This window comes from Carlito syrichta, unplaced genomic scaffold, assembly GCF_000164805.1.
Source record: "Carlito syrichta isolate Samal-C Ts95f unplaced genomic scaffold, Tarsius_syrichta-2.0.1 Scaffold312893, whole genome shotgun sequence".
Taxonomy (NCBI): domain Eukaryota; kingdom Metazoa; phylum Chordata; class Mammalia; order Primates; family Tarsiidae; genus Carlito; species Carlito syrichta.
The window spans coordinates 332,422-340,978 of NW_007256989.1; positions in this window are offsets into that span (position 1 = coordinate 332,422).

Sequence of the window (8,557 nt, forward strand, 5' to 3'; positions counted from 1 at the left end):
AATATAGAAATGAAAATATATTGTATTTATGTTTGATTTTGAAGATCAAGCATATCAAGCTTAAAAGGAAATAACATATTAACCCCTTTCAAATCTGGTCTCTGTTTCTCCACTCTTGGCACTTCCCATTATTACCAGAGTTAGACTGGAAGAAGAAATGGGAAAAGACTACGAAGGATACTTAGCAAACATTTGGAGAATTAATGTATATTTCAGTCGATGTTTTTCTGTGTGTTAGCAATAAACAACTAGAACATACAATGGAAATAAAATAGGAAGTAAACCTATAAAATATTATAAATAAATCTATAAAACTGTACTGTAAACACATAAAGGAGATCTAAAAAATAGAGACAGACAATAACAATAACAATAGCGATAGTAAAAAAAATTGCAAAATAACTTTTGCGTTATTTTAAGGTGTCAGGAATTTGCTAAAATTTTTAAATAGATTATTTCATTTTCTCAGAAATCTTGAGACAGTTAACACAATTATCTTCATTTTTTTAAAAAAGGGAAACTAGGAAACATTAAGGTAAGGTAACTTTTTGAATGCAAATTTCCCAAATTTACTCAATAACTTTACTAAGATACACACACACACACACACACACACACACACACACACACACACACACACATATAAACACATATATATGCACTTAAAAAAAAAAGTCTCTGTCTTCCAGGCTGGAGTGCAGTGGTGCAATCATGGCTCACCTCAGACTCAAACTTCTGGTCTCAAGCCATCACCCTTCCTCAGCCTCCTGTTTAGCTGGGACTACAGGCACATGTCATCACGACCGGTTAATTTTTTTATCTTTTTTATAGAGAAAAGGTCTCACTATGTTGCCCAGGCTAGTCTTGAACTCCTGACCTGAAGTGATCCTCTCACCTCAGCGTCCCTAAGTGGTGAGAATACAGGCATGAGCCACTGCGCCCAGCCTGCAATAAATTTACTTTATAAATTAACGTAATCCCAATCAAATTCAGAAGAGTTTATGGATCTTAGCAAACTATTCTAAAGTTTACATAAAAGAGAAAAAATTTTAAAGAAAATTCACTTAATAAGTATTATAATTATATTAAAGTTCAGTAAGGTTGTCAGAGACACTCAAATACTTACAACAGAGTCTGGCACATAGGATACACTCAAAAGATACTTGGAATGTAATTTATCTGTTTTTTCTATGGTTTTCTCCAATAGATTAAAAAAACAAAATATAAAGCCACAGTAATTAAATATTATATTATTAATATGTGTTAGGAATACAAAAACAGAAGAAAATAGTTTAAGGAGGCAAATTAGAAAATCTAGAAACAAATAAAGGTAAATAAATGCATTCCTTCTATATAAAGATTACTTTGAATTAAGAAGGAAAAGATAAACCTTTCAACAAATAACATTGGGATAATTTGCTAGTGATATGAAAAAAAAAGTTAAGTTCCCATCTCATGATGTATGCAAAAATAAATTCTTTTTTTTTTTTTTTTTTTTTGAGTTGGAGTCTCACTCTGTCGCCCAGACTGGAGTGCAGTGGCCACTCTCGGCCACCGCAGCCTCGACCTGCTGGGCTCCAGCGATCCTTCCGCCTCAGCCTTCCAAGTAGCTGGAACTACAGGCACATGCTACCACGCCCGGCTAATTTTTTTGATTTATTGTAGAGATGAGGTCTTGCTGCCCAGGCAGGTCTCGAAAAACAAAGGGTTGAAAATACATTTTCACACATGTACAAGTACATGTACACACACACACATACATAAAATACACATGAACATTCTGGAAAACTAACAGTACTATCTTGCAGTTTAAAAGACATTTTAAGCAATACAAAACTCAGAAAGTATATATAGAGGTAAAATAAAAGATATGGCTACATGAAAAGTTATATCTCAGCAACAGTAACAACAAAAGCATAGGAAACGTTAGGAAAAATAAACAGATAAATATATATTAAATATATAGAGCTATTAGTCTTAGCATATAAAAGTATTTGTTTTTAGTTTTGTTTTCTTTCAACAGCTTTAGGGAGGTACAAATAGTTTTGGGTTACATGGTTGCATTGTATAGCAGCCAAGAAGTCTGGGTTTTAAGTGTACCCACCACCTACAACTGTGCACATTGTACCTTATAGGTGATTTTCTTGTGTCCCTCCATACCTTCCACTCTTTCCCTTCTGAGTCTCCAATGTCCATTACACCATTTTCTATGCCTTTGCGAGTCCTCACTTTAGTTACCATTTATAAGTAAGAACACGCAGTGTATGATTTTCTGTTCTTGTATTAGTTCACTGGCTAATTTTCCATGGTGTATATATACCACATTTTCATTATCCACTGATTGGTTGATAGGCATTTAGTTTGATCCCACATCTTTGCAATTGTAAATTGTGCTGAAATGAGCATGCAAGTGCAGGTGTCTTTTATATAATGACTTCTGTTCCTTTGGATAAACACTAGTAGTGGGATTGCTGTATAAAATGGTAGATCTACTTTTAGTTCTTTGAGAAATCTCCATACCACTTTCCATAGAGGTTGTACTAATTTACACTCCAACAGTGTATAAGCGTTCCCTTTTCACTATATCCATTCCAGCAGCTATTGTTCTTGGATTCTTTAATAATGTCCATGCTGGCTGATGTAAGGTGGTATCTTATTGTGGTTTTAATTTGCATTTCACTGGTAAGGGGTGTTGAACATTTTTTCATATGTTTGTTGAACCTTCTTTTGAGAGATATCTATCATGTCATTTGTCCACTTTCTAATAGGGTCATATGTTTTTTTCTTGCTGATTTGTTTGAGTTCTTTGTAGGTTCTGGATATTATTCCTTTGTCAGATGTATAGTCTGTGAATATCTTCTCCCATTCTGTAGTCTATTTGCTCTGTTGATTATTTATTTTGCTGTGCCAACACTTTTTAGTTTAATTAAGTCCCACTTGCTTGCTTATTTTTCGTTTTTGTTGCTTTGGGGACTTTAATCATAAATTCTTTGCTGAGGCCAATGTCCAGAAGAGTTTTTCATAGGTTTTCTTCTAGAATATTTATGGTTTCGGGTCTGACATTTAAGTCTTTAATCCATCTTGAGTTAATTTTTGTATATGGGGAGAGATAAGATCAAGTTTCTTTTTCTGCTTGTAGCTATCCAATTTTCCCAATATCACTTGTTGAATAGGGTGTCCTTTCTCCAATGTATGCTTTTGTTTGCTTTGACAAAGATCACTTGGTTGTAGGTATTTGGGTACACTTCTTTATTCTCTTTTCTGTTCCATTGGTCCATGTGTCTGCTCTTGTAACAATACCATGCTATTTTGGTAACTACAGCCTTGTAGTATAATTTGAAGTCAGAGAATGTGATGCCATCAGCTTCAATTTTTTTACTTAAGATTGCTTTGGCTATTCTGGCTCTTTTTTAGTTCCATATGAATTTTAGAATTGTTTTTTCTAATTCTGTGAATAATGATTTTGGTAGTTTGATAAGGATTGTGTTGAACCTGTAATTACTTTGGGTAATATAGTCATTTTAACAATGTTAATTCTTCTAATCCATGAGCATGGGAAGTTTCTCTGTTGGTGTCCTCTACACTTTTTTTCAACAGTGTTTTGTAGTTCTCCTTGTAGAGATCTTTCACCTCCTTGGTTACATACATTCCTTGGTATTTTAGCTTTTTGGTTGCTATTGTAAATGGAATTGAGTTCTTGATTTGATTGTCAGCTTGATCACTACTGGTGTAAAGACATGCTATGATTTGTGTGCATTGATTTTATATCCTGAAACTTGACCAAATTCATTTATCAAGTCCAGGAGTCTTTTGGAGGATCTTTCAGATTCTCTAAGTATAAGATCATATTGTCAGTATCTAGAGATAGTTTAACTTCTTTTTTTCCAAATTGGATGCACTTGATTTCTTTTTCTTGTCTGATTGTTCTGACTAGGACTTCCAGTACTATGTTAAATAGAAATGGTGAAAGTAGGCATCCTTGACTTGATCCAGTTCTAAGGAAGAATATGTTCAACTTTCCTCTATTTAGGATGATGCTGTTTGTCATATATAGCTTTTATTATTTTAAGGAATGTTCCCTCTATGTCTGTTTTGCTGAGGGTTTTTATCATGAAAGGATGCTGGATTTTATCAAATGATTTTTCTGCATCTATTGAAATGATCCAGTGATTTTTGTTTTTAATTCTGTTAATGTGGTGGGTCACATTTATTGCCTTGCATATATTGAACTACCCTTGCATTCCTGGGATAAAACCCACTTGATCATGATAGATTTATTTTATGTGATTGAATTTGATTTGCTAATATGTTGCTGAGGATTTGTGTATCTATGTTCATCAGGGATATTGGTCTATAGTTTTCTTTGTTTGTTGTATCTTTTCTGGCTCTGGTATCAGGCTGATACTGGCTTCATAGTTTGAGTACAGAATAATTCCCTCTTTTTCAATCTTATGGAATAGTTTCAGTAAAATTGATACTAGTTCTTTTTTGAAAGTTTTGTATAATTCAGCTGTGATACTATTTATGTAAAGTATTTGTAAGGCAATAAAAAATTGCACCACTCAATGTTAAAATAGGCAAAGGGAATAGTCAAAACAAACAAACATAAAAATAGTCAATGAACATTTGAAAATATGCTTAACTTCATTGGCAGTCTGAGAAATGTAAATTATAACATAATACCATTTTGCCAATTAGATTTGAAAAATAGAAAATATTGATACTATCCAGTTTTGACAAGGGCATGGGCAGTGACTATTCTCACACATAATTGTAGGATTGTAAATAAAACAAACAAAAATATAAGTTTTCATTAAAGCACTTTTTAATGCAAAAATAAGGTCAATCAGTAGTTGAATGATTGAATAAATTATTTTATATCCTTATTTGGAATACTATAAGATGACTTTTATAATAAGTATATCCTTACAAATCAACACAGAAAGATCTTCAAGGCAAACTATTTTATAAAAAAGCCCAGGGTCAAATAAATGCAGTATTATATTTTAAGTCTAACAAAAGTATTTTACATAGCAACATTTTTAAAATTGTGATGCATCATACAATTAGCAGTGTTTAATACTTATAATAGGTAGCATTACTTTTCTTCTTAGAAGAACATAAAATGATGGCACACCTTACAATTGACACATCTTAGGTTTGATGAAATGCAGTAAATCATTTGATCCCATTTATGTTTAAATATATATGTATTTATATGTCTAACAGAATGAATAATTGAGAACGTACTTGATGCCTTTCTTGTGTACTAATCTAAAGAGGAAGCAAAGAAAAGGAGAAGGAGGAGGAGGATTTTCTTTCTTTACCTTTAAGGGCAGCCTGTGTTTTATATTCTTGAATTTGGCTCATTCAATTCAGGGAACTTTTCAAGCCTTTAACCATCAGAACTCTGGACCTAGAAAAAGGAAAGGATAAAGGCTTTTGTGTCTGAAGAGGAAGAGAGGGATATAGACCAACCCCATGCCCTGACGACTTGAGGAAATGGAAATTTAGGGCTTGGATTAAGAAGAGGCAAGAAGCTGCTTCCCTGAGGCAGAGGGCTGGGGGAACTGCTGCACGGATGCCTGTGCAAGGCTGAGTGGTAAGCATGCAGCACTGAAGGCAGACAAAAAGATAAGTCTACCACCAAGTTGTCGGGGTGGCAGAGGTGCCCTTGTAGAGCCACCTGCCCTTAAGTGGTCTTCAGTGTTATAAGCAGCAAGCACCAGGAACCAAAATACAATTGAGTAAAGATCAAGATTCATCCTTGATCTTCTTGGGTCCCATTAACTCTGGGATTCTGGATCAACCTCAAGGGAGAGAGAGATTTCCTTAGATAACTGAGATTAGATGTCCATCCTGGATTGGTAGAAAGGGGCTAGGGCCTGTTATAAAAGAAGATGTCCTATTGTTTGTTTCTGAATACTCTGGACCGATTTGTACCAGAGATAGGTTAGAGATAATAGATAGATAGATAGATAGATAGATAGATAGATAGATAGATAGATAGATAGATAGACAGACAGATGATAGATCAGTGGCACCATATGAATTAATTATTTGCTTATTTAACATATAGTATTGAGCTCATCTTTTCTGCCCATCACTCAACTGACTCCAGGGGAAACTCATGGATAGGACAAAGTCTACAGTTAAGGAGTTCATGGTCTACAAGATGGTAAATGTCCCAGAAGGGACACCTCAGTGGCATATGGCCATCTTTTCTCCCAGAAAAAACTGCATCTCTCTGCTAGTTGCTGTTCCCAAGTGACCTGACAACAAGTGTGGCTTCCCCAATTCAGAGCTTGAAGCAGTATGTCCTAGAGACCTGCAAGTTATAGCTTTGTCTGACTTGTGTTCAGGGACCCCAGCGGGGTCTGTGATAAACAATTGTCTGAGAATTAGCCACCCAATTTCTCAAACAGCTTCTGAGAGTTGTGTGAGAAGAGTCATATCACTCTGGGGGCAAAAAGCCTCTGTGACCACAACCACAGCTAAGCTGCAAGACGTTCTTCTTGGTCATTCCTTCAATAAACATTTGTTCCAGGCTCAGTGGAAACAGTGTTGAGTACAACAGACATAGTTCTTACCCTCATGGAGGATATACTCTGGTGGAGGACACAGCTATTCATGAAAACAAATGAATCACGGAGATCAAAACATTCCTTATTGGTAAAGGAGATGATTCGTATGAAGAAAAGGAATGTGGAGAAGCACGAGTCCCTGGATCTGAGACAGGAGCAGGCAGGCCTCCCTGAGAAAGTGATTTGGCATGGGGTTCTAAAAAATAGGTTGGTGTCATGTGACCAAAAAGGAGGGAAAATATTTCTAAGTCCAGGAACAGCAAGTGCAAAGTCCCTGGGTTTAGAGGAAATGGAGATGATTGGAGGCCCTGAAAAGGAGACTGATGTGGAGCCAGGGAGCCAAAGAGAGGATGTTTCCAGGAGAGGATGAAGTAATGGGGTGAATGCTCTGTTGATTGAAGGAGGAAAAACAGCAAGTCCTTTGCTTTACCAGGTAGATACATATTATCTTTAAGATAGATATTATTATACTTAAGATATATATTATTATACAGATATATATTATTATATTTAAGGGGAAAAGAAAAGAGATGTATAAATGACTGATCTGCTTCATCCTAGATTACTCCATCTTTCCCAAAAATGTCTTCTAAGTGACCAGCATTATCATCCATTCATCCACTGGCCTAAACCAAGAACTCATAAGTCACTGTTTTTCTTTTCTTTATCCCTACATCTTATCAACCATTATTTGACTGTCAGTTCAACTTCGTTATATCATTCAAATCCATTCACTTCTCTCCAGCTGCCATGTCGGTACCTTGGCTCATAGCACCATCAACTCTCATTCCAGGGTCTACAATGGCAACCATATCCAGTATTGTGACTGGCTTTTCTACCACCAGTCCACCTACTCCAACATCCACTCATTCTCCTGCACTGTATCCAGGGTAACTTTCCTAAAACATGAATCCGTCCCTGTATTCAAAATCTGGAGTGTTTGACCATTGCTCCCAAATAAGTTCAAACTCCTCAGCATAGCTCTTTATATCTCTTCGTATCTGTCTGTGGTTGCTACTCCACCATTCTCTATTCCTACCATAATAAACTACTATCATGTTCTGGCCCCGTTTCTTTCAGTCTCATGGCCATTCTCCACACTAGTGCTATAAACAATCAATCATCCTGTATCACATCTCCGACCATGCTATTTCCCAGATTAAGAATAATCTGGGGTTTCTTTTTACTTCAGTATTATATCCAATCCCCTTAGCATAGCAGGAAAGATTATGGCATAGGCTATGACTTCTACTTTTTTCTTTAGATGTATTTCCTACTACTTTCCATCTTCCCTCCAGTTCAGGCCCTGTATATCTCTATTATATTGAATTGCTTGTGATTCCCAATACAAGTTCCTGTTATTTCATGCTTCAATACATTTGCATAGATTCTCTCTGCCTAATTTTTTTTTTTCTTATTTGCTGCTTAAACACTTTGTTACTCCTTAAAATCCTATTCAGATTTTGAAAATGAGTATCTAGAATATATCAATTCAAACTATCAATCAAGTAAGAGGATAAAGACAGCAATCTGTACCGGTTTGAAAGCTTTTCATATGCATTTCCTGAAAAATTTTGCCAAGACATATTCCAACAGGATGAAGATGAGGAAAATAAGTAAAGAGGAAAACATGAGATAAAGAAAAAGTAAGACAAACTAGGAATTAGATAGAGGACAGGTGGACAACTGCATGGCTGACTTAGAATGAAATCAGTCCAAATCATAACAGGAACTCATTGGTTCCAAGAAAGACGTCTTCAGAAAAATAAAACAGCTTCTGCACAATGAGTAAGAAGCTGGACACTATCTGTGAAACAAAATTGTATGTTCCTTATAACAAGAAAAAGAAAGCAAATAGAATCTCCAAGAGAAGTTTTTTTAAAAAAAACAAAAAACTAAGAAGATAAAATTAAAGAAAAATAAAACTTAGCATTGATAAGTTATAAAAGAAGATAAAACATTTTTAAAATACA